Genomic DNA, 15,857 nt, shown 5'->3' with positions numbered 1-15,857 from the left:
TCAAATGCAAATTTTGAGTTGTTTTCTTATGTTTGCTGGTAGAATTGACTTTTTAATGATGATTTTGAATGATAAATATTTAATAAACATTCATTTTGAATCTATTTGCTTTGATTTTGTGTGATATTTTACAGTTAGTATTTTCCTTGTGTTGATGTGGTGAAAAAATTTGTGTTTCACTCGGTGGCAAATTTTGTTTAACCTTCGCAACGCTCAAGATTCCATTTTTCGAACCACTCGCTCTGATAAAGGTAATATAGTCAAGAACTACATATATTTTTTCCACGTCTACGAATATCAACGCCTCTTAGAAAAACATGATCATATAAGGAGATTTTTCGCCTTCTGGCTCAGGGAACCGCCTTAAATAGTTAAATACAATATTTTCTTTATACTGTTATTTACGTGATTTCATACAATTTTAATAATAATATTTTTACTAAACACGCCAAAATAAAATAAACATTTTTTCTTTACTGAACTGAACAGAGTCGTATATAGAATGACCCCAACGCAATCTGCATTCAGAAGCTGGCAGTAGCAATAAAATCGAAATCAACTGCACAGCAGTTACATGTATCATCGATTATGTTTATCGATGTAGATGCGTCAGGGCGTTCTCTAAAATAAATATTGAAAACCTGATTCTCACAGATCCTGGTGTTTTTGGATGCTTTTAACTCAGAATCACTAGCATATTCAATCCTGATGATAAAAAAAGTCCCAAAATTTGTATGAAAAATGTACATTCCACTACGTCACGCACATAAGTGAAAAAATTTTCACGCTAATACGTGACGTAATGGAATGAACATTTTGGAAAATCTTTTTTTAATAGCAGGATGGAGAATGCAGTCGATTCTGAGTAGAATGAGCCCTCTTCTTCTTCTTCTTCTTTCCCTGTTCCCTTTATTTGGGCCTCCTCACTCTTCTGCGCCAAGCAACTCTGTTTTGGGTTGTCTCTTTTGACATCTGGGATCTTTTGAGGTCTCTTTCTATGTTTGACCACCAGGTCGACGGACGGCGGCCTGGGCCTCTCTTCTGTTCTGGAATTTTTAATGCGACTTTGACGACATGATCATCACTACGCCTGTTAACGTGGCCGTACCACCGATTTTCAGTGAGTTTTTCGGTGATTGGTGCAACTTTAAAGCTCCCCCGTATATACTCGTTCCGAACTTTATCCAATCGGGTCACACCTCCCGCCCATCTCAACATTTTCATCTCGGCTACATGGCACTTCTGCTCGTGTGACTTTTTGACTGTCCAGCACTCGGAGCCGTACATTAGTGCAGGACGGACTGCCGTCTTATAAACTTTGCCCTTAGTTTTTATGGGCATGCGTGGATCACAAAGTACTCCCGTCAGCGATCTCCATTTTTGCCAAGCGACGTTCACTCGGTGATTGACGTCCAAGTCTATATTGGCATCTGCTGACAATACGGAGCCCAAGTATTTAAATTTTTGCACTTCCGTTACAGGCGTCGACCCGATGTAAATAGGCTCAGATGTTGTTTGCCCGCTAAATGGGCATTTTAAATACTCGGTTTTACTTCGACTAACTCTAAGACCGTGTGTTTCTAATGAATGCGTCCAGGTGTTCAGCATTTCCTGCAGGTGTTGTGGTGTGTCGGCTACTAGCACTATATCGTCGGCGTACAATATAGCCCAGGGCAGAGGTGACTGAATATCCTTTGTCAAATAGTCCATCACTAAATTGAATAAAAACGGGCTTAGCGCGGAACCCTGGTGCACCCCTACTTTGACTTCGAACGATTGGCTTAACCCAGCCAGACTTCTGACCTTTGTGGTAACATTGTGGTACATGTCTTGCACTAGGTTGACATAGTGTTCGGGTATATTCTGGGCTCGGAGGGCCTGCCAAACTAGTTTGCGAGGCACACGATCGAAGGCCTTCTCTAAATCTATAAAAGCAAGGTGCAGGTCTTTCTTGTTTTTCATGTGAGGAGAAGATATTTGGCTTTAGGTTTTACGACCGGCTGCCGCCTGACGTCAAGACTGTCACCTGCCTGGCAGGTGTGGGCGCCATCGTTGGCCCACATGGGGCTCCTCCGCTGCCGTCCCTTCTGTAATCCCCGGCCTAGAACCACAGCACTGTCGTCGACCTCTACTCTGTAGATGCTAGAGAAGCTCGACGAAGGGGTTTGATAACGGAGTTTACCATCTCCGGCCTGTTTGGTCCGCGAGGGTTATTTTATTTCACCCTTACCCTCGGGATGTCTCTTGCGTGACATCCCTCGGGCATTCCACCATCCGCCACCTGTGGACGCGTTCTCTAGGGGTAAGGCTCCCCCGAGAATCTCTAGGGGTAAGGCTCCCCCGAGAAATGAGTAGAATGAGCCCAAGAATGTCCAGATTTGAAAGAATCAGGTTTTCAATATTTATTTTAGAAAACGCCCGTCAACGTTGCCTTTAGCGGCTAAACCGAAAGAAGTTACATTACACCATCCTCAATTTATGAAGAGAGGGACACCGAAATACGTAAGACACGACGGAAATATCTCCATTTCACTTCTATTTATTGCAACGTCCCTGTCGTCAGTTACTAAAATTAGGAAGATGTATAAAGCTCTTAGGTAAAAAAGCCATTAACGGAAGTATCCCAAATTTAACAAGTTGTTAATAATCGTTTGTTCTTATTTGTGATTGTTAGAAATAGACAAAATTTTAAGTTTGTTAAGTTTTTTAAAAAATCAAGTAGGGTGCGGTTACCCCAGTAAGATTGAAGTGTAGTGAGCGAACAATGAGTGTATATGTAAGTTACCTACCTTATCCATCATTAATTGTATCTCCGCAATATGTACATCACTAGTCTTATGATATCCGTTGAACTTATTCATATAGCGTGCGAAAGACCTTTTCTTTTATATTGTTATCATTTTACGTTGCCAACTATGCTAAATATTATACACAAAATGCCTTTGCAAATTACGTTGAAAAAAATACGTAGACAAATGTTAGAGTCGGACCAAATTCTCTCGAAGACAATATTGTCCCATAATATTTATTTATAGAGGGGTGCTGGTGCCTACACTTAATGTATGGTAGCGAAAGTTGGGTATGGCAGAAGAGGCATCAGAGCCAAGTGAATGCAGTGGAAATGAGAGCGTTGAGATTCTCAACTTGAGAAGTGTGTGTGGTGTGAGATTACAAGATAGAATTAGGAACAGTGTGATAAGGGAAAAGTGTGGACTGAGCGAAGATGTAGTGACAAAAATTGAGAAAGGTATAGATGGTTTGGACACGTGGAAAGAATGAGTGAAAGAAGGCTAACAAAGAGAGTGTATAAAGGAGAGGTAGAAACAGGAGTTTGAAGGGGCAGACCTCGGCGGACTTTCTCTGATCAGATCGAGGAAATCCTGAAGAAAGGCCAGGTCAAGAGCACCCTAAACCGGCGAGCGTGTATGAGGAATGTTATGAAAGTGAAGGAAGCGAAAGAGGTATGTCAGGATCGTAACAAGTGGAAATCCGTGGTCTCTACCTACCCCTCCGGGAAATAGGCGTGATTATATGTATGTATGTATGTAATATTTATTTATTTAAATAGCATATTTCAAACTTATTATTCGTTAAATTAAACTCTCTTTAAGCCTAGGGCCTTTCGGCCTAGTAATAAGCACACTGTGCGATCTCACACAGACAGCACTGAGAATAGTAGAGAAATGGTGCAAGGAGAATGACCTATCGGTAAACCCAAAAAAGACCGACACAATTCTCTTCACACACAAACGAAAACTGGGTACATATGCAATGCCAACACTTTTTGGCACAAAACTGACACTTTCAAAGGACGTAAAGTATCTAGGCATAATCCTGGACGATAAACTGAACTGGAACAAACACCTGGACAATAAACTGAACAAAGCAACAGTAGCCTTTTGGCAATGCCGGAGGATGGTGGGAAAAAGATGGGGATTTGCCCCTCACATTATACTGTGGCTGTACAAAATGGTAATAATGCCAATGATCAGCTACGGCGCGGTGGTATGGTGGCCCCGCACCCAGCTAACTACAGTAATAGACAAACTAAATAAAACACAAAGACTAGCATGTGTGGCTGCAACGGGCTGCATGAGAACTACTCCGACTGCGGCTCTAGAAATAATGCTAGGACTCCTGCCACTACACATATACATACAGAAAGAAGCGGCTGCCACAGCTCTTCGTTTGAAAAATCTAAACCTATGGACATCTTTCAGCTCATCGCACAAAAAGATCTATGAAAATACGATCTTAAAACTGCCCATGCTGGAAGCGCCCATCGACAAAATACCAAAAACTATGATCTTCTGGAAAGATTACGCCATATCGTTAACAGAAGATCCGAAAGAAGGACTAAACCAAATAAACCTAAGAATATTCACAGATGGCTCAAAGACAAACGAAGGGACAGGATGTGGTGTCTTCTCAGAGGACCTGAACATACACATCACAAAGTCCCTTGGTGAACACAATACGGTATTCCAAGCTGAATGTTTAGGAATAATAGAAGCTTGCAATGCTATTACAAGACGACAAGTGAAACACGAAACCATACTAATACTGTCAGACAGTAAATCGGTACTACAAGCGCTATGCAGCGACAAACTTACTTCAGAGCTTATACTTGAATGTCATCGAAGCCTCACTGAAGTGAGCAAAGAAGGCAACAAAGTAACAGTACAATGGATAAAGGGGCATAGTGGATCAAGAGGAAACGATGCAGCGGATGAACTGGCCAGGAAAGGTTCAGAAACACCGGCATATGGACCCGAGCCAATCATGCCCCTACCAATATCCTACATACACAACCAGCTAGAACAACATCACAGACAACTGCACAACAAGTACTGGAATGAAATGAAGACATGCAGGCAAACCAAAGAAATTCTACCGGAACTGAACCACAAACTTACCAAAATATTACTGAAAACACCAAGAAGCCAACTACGTAAAATAGTAGGATTAATAACAGGACATAACACACTAAACAAACACCTACATATTATGGGTAAAACGGACAGCCCCATGTGCAGAGCGTGCATGGCAGAAGAAGAAACAACAAAACATATTCTCCTAGACTGTAAACAGGTAGAAGTATATAGGAGCAAATACCTAGGGAATCCATGCACACTAAAGGAAGCAACTAGCAACCTGAAGACCTTGCTAGGCTTCGTGGAGGAGCTGGGGTGGTTAGAGTAGCGCTACCTCGTTTCACGCAAAATAGGCACATTGGATGTCGAGTTGCGGAAAATGCCCAGCAAAACTAACTAACTAACTAACTCTCTTTAACAAGTTTGGAAACAAATCAAATTATTTTATTAAATATTCCCGCCTTCCCCACTGGAGGGATTCGTCACTTTTTCTTTAATATATGACATCTATTACAGTTTAAACTCCGTTACTTCCCTCTTATAAAAAATATGTAATTATTAAGCCATGTTATTCGCACACAATGATTAATAAAATATATCCAACGTACGCACAAAAACAATAGCGAATTATTCGCACGTATTTCACTACTATAAGAGGACTCACATAAATAAACTAGTATTTTATGGGACTGCAATTAAGTGTGCCGCATACTAACTTAAAGTAATAAAATATCATACGCGAATAAAATATATTTATATTTAGGAAAATCGAGATGCTATTGGATAATAAGCTTTAACTTCCGTGAGATACAGATTGTTTTAGAAATTCATGTCACGCGCAAATGGACACAGCCAAAATATAATTGCAAATAAGTACATACCTACATAATGTACCGTTAACCTTATAAACTATATTCGAAATCATTATACAGGGTGGCTAAAAAATAACTGCATTCCCGTTGCCAGGGAGGTTTTGTTTTGGGATTATACTGAGCAACTTTTACTATGGATCCAACCACGAAATCGCGAAAGAGCCAGAGACAGATGTCATCTCAGTACAATTTTTCACTGAGCACTGGGATAGCGATACAGTGGTCGTGGGTTCAAATCCCACCCAAGACAGTGAATTTTTCCACTTTGCTCCTAAGGTTGAATATAAAGAAACCTCTCAATAATGTTTATGAGCTAGTTTTCCTATCATAGACCAAACACGTGATTTTCAGTCACGTTACATCAAACAGGAACAAACAATATTCAAAGTACCTACTGGATGAAACTCACGCGCCGATCAAAATAGCACTTTATGTTGTAGCAATAGAATTCAGAATGGTACGAACTTACGAAGGACTTATTTAAAAAAATCTTTTAACTTACGCAACTTGCATATTAGTATTGCCAGCAAAAGGAAAATCATAGTACTAATAGCAACACGCTTAAGGAGGGGCGTAAAGGCAGGATTATTTTTTTATCTTAATTACTCTCTATATTACAGATGTATAATAGCGATTACTTCCAATCATCAATTTGTTTTATGGTGATTGGTGGTAGTCATATTTAACAAAAGGAAACTGAAAACAGTCACTCTTCCGGGTTTTGATTAGGTCTGTTCAAATGCATAAATATTAAGGGGCCCACTGACTATCAGTCCGCCGGACGATATCGGTCTGTCAGTTAGAACAAAAATTTGACAGTTCCGAATAACTGACAGGCCGATATCGTCCGGCGGACTGATAGTCAGTGGGCCCCTACAATCATTTAATTGTTACGTTAAAATCCTCCTCACTTACTCACTAACTACTCACTGGTGGCCGACAGTTTGCTAGATCTCGCATCGACCAGTGAGTGATGGGCCGCCATTTTACTACTTTTCGATCCGACCACTCACGGGTTGAACGCCAATTGAAGGGTTATAAGTAACTACAAAATAAATTAGACAAGTTTTCTATGGAGCCATCTTAACTAAAGGTCTGCCATTGAAAATATAATACCTGTGATATTTTTCATGATATTGCCCGTGACGTGACTAAAACGTATAAAATATGGATGGTATAGAAAGGATGCCAATCTCTTATGGCAGAATTGTTGCAAAAGTGACCGCTTTCATCTTTAAATAATAGTTCCTAATCTCTCCGGTGGCGCTAGTTAGGCTCGGGGACATGAGTATAACATGAACCATATAAGGCAACAAATAACCCGACCAAATTACGTAGTTTGCTTTTGGTAGTATTTCGGTGTATGGTGGCGCCGCCTAATTATTGTTTTTTGATGGACACTTTTCATACATAGAGATTTGGTTCCTTTACATAGTCTCCATGGTATAAAAATTCAATATAAAAACTACGATTTGCGTTAGCCTCCTTTTAACAGAGCAGATGGTACTTAGGTATATTATAAATACTATTAAAAGGTCCCACTTCCTTGTTTCTTAGCTTTTATTATATTATATTACCTAGAGCATAAAAACTAGTTAGTAAAATAGTAAATAAATTACTCATTGATAAGGCTAATATCCTGTTGTAATTTTCCATATGCTATTGTTATTTATTTAGCTTAAATAGAGTAAGCTTGCTATATTAAATTACGTCATTATTAAATTTAATCTACTTTTTTACACGCTTCTTGTGATAAAACTCGCCGCGACATAGACTACCCGTCCCTCTTTAATTTATACAGTTAGTAAAAGACGGGTAGTCTATCTCGCGGCGACCAAAGATAGATATTACTCCGTAATAGATGGATACAGTCTAAGGAAAAAATGTGCCTCGAAAATCAAGAAAATTTGATTCTCGTTCAGAGGGCGCTACTAGTTTTGCCCTACAGTCGTATAGATGGCGTTGACGGTTTCGTTTGTTATTTAACAATTTTAACGCATATCAGTGAAAGAACATGGGTCAAAATCATAAAAATAATTAATGCAAATAAAAAAAATCATTTATCTATATTTAAATACATTCTATCGTATTTTTATAAATCTTCATTTTTAGTTTTAAAGTGTGTCGACAGATGGCAGTGAATTTACTGGGGTTACAAAATTTACTATGACAGTACCGCTCTAGTATCAGTTACTCTATGCGGCGACATACTGTCGCGCCAATCATGTGCTCGGCCTCCGGGCAAGACTCCCCTAATCAAATTTTCTATCAGTTAACTTCTTTGTTAACACATTTTAAGTAAGATAATATGTATATTTGCACATTAAAAATGGCATATTGTTCAAATAGTTATGATCTACATGAATGTTATGCAAATTTGTGAAAGAAAAGTGTCAATTTTACATTAAAAAAATACCTGTGCCCGTTTTGTGACAGTGTATATTTAAAAACGTCACAAAAGTAACAAGAGTATAGGGACAATTTTTACCTAATGAGGGCTAACGCATATGAATTCGCCGCTAGGGGCGCTAGTGTAGATGGTGGACTTTTCCATAGTTCGAAATGTCAAATGTCACTTCAATGACTGACAGCTGTTCTTTAGTCTTTTGGACCACCATCAACAGAGGCGCCAACTGGTGAGCAAAAAGACGATAGCCCTCATTGTTTAAAAATTTCAAGTACCTACACCTAATACTGAGTTGAAAAAAAAACACGTTTTTCCTAAAATATATATTTGAACCTCACGGCCAGTGTTGGCCGAACGTTAATTGCAATTAAACCAGTACAAATTGAACCGTAAACCGTAACGGACGGTTACAGTTTACGATTCAATTTGTACTGGTTAATGGTTAATTGCATTAACATTTCGGCCAACACTGCTCACGGCCTTACCTTACTTTGGGCCTTCCTTATTTGCATGCCGTGATAGAGGGCCGATATAGTTGTGACGCTCGAGAATGACACAAGTACATATGAGCGCGGATAACAGAGCGGTTAACCGGAGGTGGCGGGTTCAAACCGCGACCGGTACCAGTGAATTTCTCAGAACTTATCAGATGTCAGTCATGTTAGATAGCCGCTTTAATAACCCGCCTATTAGGACTAGCTAACGAACCTACCTACCTAGCTAGCTACTAGCTAGGGGCCTACACCCCTTCTACACACAGTGGTAAAAAAAGCCGGCTCAAAGATAAAAAGAGGTATACTGATTTAAACTAACACGATTTTCACTCATAATTTTAAAACTTACATGGAACTTAATCGCGTACAAACTTACGTTACGTTAGAAGATGTTGATGCAATTCCTCACCATTCTGCCTGTGACCACGAACGTAACGTCACGTTCGAAACGTCAGGCCACAAATAAACGTAAGTATTTACACGATTATGTCCCGTGTTAGTTTTAAAATTAAAAAGAGGTATGTTTGTAAATCTCCTTCCCCTGCCTCCCCCGCACCCTATACCTATACATTAGACATAAAACCACATAGATTCTTAAATCACGCGGGCGAAGCCGCGGGCAAAAGCTAGTCATTATATAAGTAAGTGAATGATTATTTTAATCTATGTAAATTCTAAGATTTCGCGATAATATAAATACGAAAAGCAACGTGCGACATTTGACGCACGCTGCGAAAGTAACACCCCAGTCCTTTCGGTCTCTCGGTTCGGTCATTTACAGAAATACAATGCAAGCGCGACGCACTGATATTAAAAGAGAATGGCTATTAATTATGCATAAGGGTGCACGAAATGGCAAAAACTAAGAAATACCACCACAGTATCAGTAACTTACTACCCTGAACATAATTTTCAAACTTAATTAAACCCCCGCCTCGGGTCGGACCCGGACAGTTCTAACGTGTCACCCTTCTAGTCAGCTATAGAGCTAAATAATTTAGAAAAAGAATTATTCTCTCAATACAATTTAGTAACCTTATTTTCTGTCAACAAATAAATAAAAACCACAGTGGCGGGCGATAAAGACGGTCCTGTTTTTTATTTTCTTAAAGAGTGATTTGGACAAATGGCAGCGCTCAAAGGGTGCAGAATCTGAAGCTTTGTTTTATGTCCGTCTGTAGTCGCGGAGGTCATAAACTGGTGCCAATACCCTAGGACAAGGTTCGTTTGTAAGCAGTTTAAGTTATGAGAGTGAGCGTTTCCGCTGAATTCACAGTTAGCATCAATAAATTACTTGTATAATGTATTTATTGTATAATAATATGTTACTCATAGATTATTTGTGTTTTTTATCCATTAATCATTTAATTTAATTTATTTTATTTAAGAAACAAACAGTCGTTTACAAACAAGTTTACAAATATTTCTTAAATTAAGACCTGGAGTTTCATTATTGTATATAAATTGCAGTCTATAAAACAACAAAAACATAAAGTAGGTAGGTACTAGGTAGTAATAGTTTGAAGGTAAAACTCACGAGAGCCGGCGGAAGATTTGTACTGAAACTGTAAATTATATCTAAAAGAAAATCCTCGCCGATTCTCGTGAATCGACCCATGAGTAGGTACAGGTAATAAAGTTAATAAGTAATGTAGGAATTAATAAGTAATGACATGATTTCCGGAAAGTGACATAAGTATACATAAGAAAAATTTACATAATTAATTAACTACCGAAAAACACATTTTAATGAATTAATGGAACAGTTAAACAAATCCAAATTATTAAGTTTTTCATTTTCGTTAAAAAGTTTACAAACACGTCTTATAAATACATCATCCAGAGTAATCTTCGAAAGTTCTCGAGTTATATTTTCGTCCATTTTGCGGTGTAAACGGCGGGCTGCTGGGGCCTGGGGTGCTGATGCGAAGCAATTTATGCGTGACATAGGCCGTCGACTTAGACAAAAGGGAGAGGACCCCCGCTCCGAATCGTTCCTGGGCTGTCCATAGCCATCCAGCGGGGTAATGCCGTGAGCATTATGGGCACTTTTGCACCGGGAGCGATAACGAACGGGGTTGACTAATAGTTACCTCACGTAATTTTGTAATTATTACTAAGAAATAATAAAATGAAAATTTACCATTCAGAGTAATTGATACATTTGTTGCTAACCCCCTTATTTAGGCGTTTCTCCGGCTGCTATCTATCAAAGCCCAGCATATTCATGTAATGCTTTGTCAACCACTGCCAACAAGCGTTGACAGTTACTTTAAAAAGCTCGTATCCCGTAACTTATGTGATGTATTATTTTAGGACGAATTATTTTGTATGGTTAAAATTTTCATTGTACATATTTCTAAGCAAAATCTATCTCAATATACTTCTTAGGTCCTATGCTAACCACCGTTTAAATATTCGCCCGTATTAAATTTACACACTGTATAAGAACAAATTCAATTGTAGTTTAACTTACAGAAATTAAGTGCCAAAAGCACTAAAATTCCTGGGTCTTACAAGGTTAAAACATTTTTTACTGTAAATCATAAGCAGATTGTTTCACCCTGCCCTCGCACTTGATTTGCACCACGTAGGAACATTGTATCGGTGAGCGTAAAACATCACGAGCGGGAATTGTTTATATTAATTAGGCAGTTAATAAATTAAGTATCGAGCGTTAAAGCTTTCTTAAACTCGTTAGGAGCGTCGTTTTCCACTTTATACTCGTATTCCATTAAATTTAGCTGTATTGAACTGTATTAATGACTCACCGCGGTTTAATAATTCTACTAGTTAGACCAAGCTAAGTTGGCAGTGATTTTGATAGCCCAGACTGTGTATGTGTATTAAATCACATTTAGAAACGGGTCTATCGCGATTTATTTATTTTTTACCTTTATTTACTTTTTATGTGTAGTGGGTGGTTTGAAAATGTGATGTCTACCTCGAACTTTAAATGCACTTTTCGTGGGGTAGCCACACAAATCTCTGTTTTGACATTTTGCTGGGACGTCAGTTAGCCGCGACCACGACCAGTGAAACCTGTGTCGAAACGTCGGTAAATAAAGGTAAAAAAAAAAAAAATTCGCGATAGACCCGTTTCTAAATGTGATTTAATATGTGTTTAAACCGCGAAAGTTTTAAATGTGTATGTGTAATTTTAAATAAATAAATAATAAATAATATAAATAAATAATAAATAAAATAAATAAATAATAAATAAAATAAATAAATAATATTTTAAATAAATAATTAATTAAATATAATCAATAATAATTTCTAGAAATTATGACGTTTAAATAACACTGGCTGGATTCGTCGATCTATGAAGTCAAAACAAAATCACAATTATTTAGCAGTGGCGCTAGTAAGCACTTTGATGGGCGATTAATTAGAATTATGGGTTTTGTCGGGTTATAGTAATAATTTTAAAAAAACGGCCAAATGCGAGTCGGACTCGCGCACCGAGGGTTCCGTACTTTTTATTATTTGTTGTTATAGCGGCAACAGAAATACATCATCTGTGAAAATTTCATCTGTCTAGCTATCACGGTTCATGAGATACAGCCTGGTGACAGACAGACGGACAGCGGAGTTTTAGTAATACGGTCCCGTTTATACCCTTTGGGTACGAAACCCTAATAAGTGTGTGCGTGTAATCTTTACGCGCGATTGAAGTAAAACTTCTTTGACGATGACGTTTATCGCTATGTTGGCACTTTGACGTGTGTCCTATTGTGCGTGTGTCACTATTGAGCGTTACTTTCGCCAGAAAAAAAATCTGATAAAGAAGTTTTACTTCAAAAACATTCGTCCCTTTCTAATGCCAATTACTTAAAGAGACTATTGCTATTTCTGCATTTTTAGTAAACGCTTTGATGACTTAAGTACGATGCTCCTACAACGCTTCCGCTTGCCGCTACCGCTCTTGCCCTGCATGTTCCGGACATTTTCGTGACGTCACGAACAATTGTTAACGTTAATGAAGCGAATTAATTAACGATCATCATTAACGTGACATGTGTCATTAATGAGTAGCTTTATTTGTACTCTGTACTTAAGAGGAAAGTGGCGCACCGGACTTTTTGAAAAATAGGTGACATCCTCCTCCTAGTCGAACCAAGCTGACTCTGCATGGTATTTGCAATGACAGTGTGGCAAAGTCATCATTATTGTCAAATTTCTATGCAAATGTGCCGTTTATGATGACACTCCCTCACTTTGTTATATTCAAATCGGTACGAGACTATCAGATAATTGAGGAATTTCAGGACGCCAAGGCCGATCAAATGAGGACAAAGAACAATCGTGCATAAAAATTTGCTGTGATTGCAAAATGTGACGTTTTCAGCCAAAAGATACCGTTACCGTTAAAATGTCATTTGCCCATACCCCGCAACCGAACTAGCAAAACCATAGACATAGTATAGTAGTTATAGACATGAAACCGAGCGACCAGGGGTAAGAGAAAGACATATTCATGTATTGACAGGTTAATGTTGGGCAGCATAATCCTTTTTCTCTTTCACTCTTATAAATTTCGGTATTTCGCCATCGCCTCCTACCTATGCTGCCATAACCTGACCATGAAAAAAAACCTGGTCGGTGATAAGGACAAAGCATGGCACTATTTTCTCTTTCCTCTTATAGGAATAGCAATAAGACTATCTTTCTCTATCAAAGAGTGTCAGGCCCTTGAGCAAAACCGTGGCATATGATATGACAGTTTTATGTCAGGGTTGTCGATTATGATGAACTATTTTGCCTAAACTTTATTTATTTAATCTTTATTGCACAATACATGAAGGTACAAAAGGCGGACTTAATGCCTAATTGTATTGTATTCTTTATTGCAGATAACGAGATACATAATATATATCATTAAAATCACGAGCACAATTAAAATAACAATAAATAGGTACATTATTTTTTTTTAATTAAAATTTAATAAAATTAAAATAAAATAAAATTAAATTAAATTAAAATTTCCGTCATAAAACAAATAAAAGACACATTACAAAATTCACCAATTAAACAAATACAAAATAAATATTAATAATGTCATAAATTCTGTCGAGTCAATGCCTAATGCCTAGTGCTTAAACTTTATTATATGTAAGATTAATAAAATTGAACGAGAACTTTATTGACCATCTTCCGATACAACCCGGTCTAATTTGCTGTCAAAGAAAATAAATGAATATGTCAATATCAATATTAAATGCTTTTCAATGTGTCTGTGAATGTGTATATGACTTCACATTTTTTTCGCAATCCTTTCAAATATTAATATTGAATATTTATTGCTGGAAAATATTGGTGTGTTTGAAGGTATAGGTATATAAGGATGGTAGATACGAAGAAAATATTGTGTATACTTTGCATTTGCATTAGTTTCGAATTTAAACTATTATTTCTAATTGTTTCCTTATGGGTGAAGGGCTTTATCGACAAGGGATACTAAGTAACCTTTTGCTTGGGAACGGCAATAGAATCAATCAGAAATGTTTTCCTGCTGAGTCAACCAGGACGACGGTAATACATATTTAAATTGATATTACGGAATACAATAAAGATCCCATAATGTATGTATGCGCCATAAACAAGCATGTAATAAGATGGATATTTAAGATAAATGCTTTCTTATGAAATTATGGCCTTTAAATAACACTTGCACATTGTGCTAAAAAACCGCTGCACAGTTATCTTGGTCTGACTCTAGTAATTGTGACTGGATTTTTGATTAAAAGGGTCCACTGACTATCAGTAAGCCGGACGATATCGGCCTGTTCGTTGTTCGGAACTGTCAAATTTTTGTTCTAACTGGCAGGCCGATATCGTCCGGCGGACTGATAGTCAGTGGGCCCCTTAACTGACAGGCTGATATCGTCCGGCGGACTGATAATCAGTGGGCCCCTTTAAATCGGCATACATATCAATATACCTAACCTACAACAATAATATTTAAATTAAATTTCGAATTTTAGAGCAAAGTCGTTAGGCACATTTTACGGTTCTTAATATAAAATCAGCTTTAGCATAATAACTTTTTATCAACCGACTCAGTTACACGTTAGACAACAAATATTTACAAATATTTTTATTGAGATAATTGTGAGCTAACGAATAGACAAAGAAATGAAATTATAAGAAAAACAATAAGTACCTAAAATCCTACTGTAACATTCTCAGCAATGTTATATTTGTCACAAATTGCTGTTATGAAATTTAAAATGCCTGTCGATCATCGTTAATGGATAACAAATTGTAAATTAGAGTGATTTGATTTGATTTATACAGTCTAATTTTATGAGGCTATTTTAGCGATTATTTATTTAAAAACTGTAATAGATGTCATATATTAAAGAAAAAGTGACGAAGCCCTCCAGTGGTGAAGGCCGGATTCGAACCGGCGTCTTTAGCTATCGCGGCTAACGCCATGAACCCCTAGGCCACCCCGCCACGGCGGTGCCCGTCCGAATTTCTCGACTATATGCCATCTTAGTAAGACTAGGCGTCTTTGACCAGCTCTAAGGGCAAGCAGTGCGCGCTTGCACCTCCTAAACGAACTCCTTCCGGATTTACGTTGTAGCGAGAGAGACTGGTGCTGCCATCTATGAACAAGTTTGGGAACAAATCAAATTATTTTATTAAATATTTTGAAAAAAAAAAAAAAAAAAAAAAAAAAAAAAAAAAAAAAAAAAAAAAAAAAAACACAAATCAAAATATTTAATAAAATAATTTGATTTGTTCCCAAACTTGATTATTTATTTATTTATTTTATTAAAAAAAGGCAAGCACGGAGACGCCTTGTCTGTAATTTGCTGTACAAAAAGTCTGCCAATTTTTGCGGGGGAGGGGAACGTCAAATGTATACGTAACGGCAAAATGTACTTTGTGTATGACTATTTTCGACAGAGGGGAACGCCTGTTAATGGCTACTCCGTTTGGTTATTTCCTTTAAGATGAAAAAGTAACTGTCTTTCTGTCTGTTACCTCTTCACGCTTAAACCGCTGCACCGATTTCGAGCTTCTAGTTTATTTAAGAGTGAATTTCTATGAATGCATACATTAAAATCAATAGGGAAGCAATCTCAAGCTCCGAACATCCCGAGCAAAGGTTATCGTTGTTATCAAAGCGGCAGGACGTTACTATCGCTATTGCAAAAAGGGCTTTATACTTAAATAACCTTTAGTAAACTTTATCTCG

The 15,857-nt window shown here is 37.7% G+C and overlaps 1 protein-coding gene across 1 annotated transcript in view; it reads left to right on the top strand.

The window, feature by feature from the left end:
• Window positions 1-15,857, top strand: part of LOC134743375 (uncharacterized) — a 548,210-nt gene that overhangs the window by 455,500 nt on the left and 76,853 nt on the right. The window lies entirely within an intron of this gene.

This window comes from Cydia strobilella, chromosome 8 (genome assembly GCF_947568885.1).
Source record: "Cydia strobilella chromosome 8, ilCydStro3.1, whole genome shotgun sequence".
NCBI lineage: Eukaryota > Metazoa > Arthropoda > Insecta > Lepidoptera > Tortricidae > Cydia > Cydia strobilella.
The sequence above is the reverse complement of the archived record's forward strand: the minus strand, read 5'-3'. Positions and strand labels throughout refer to the sequence as shown.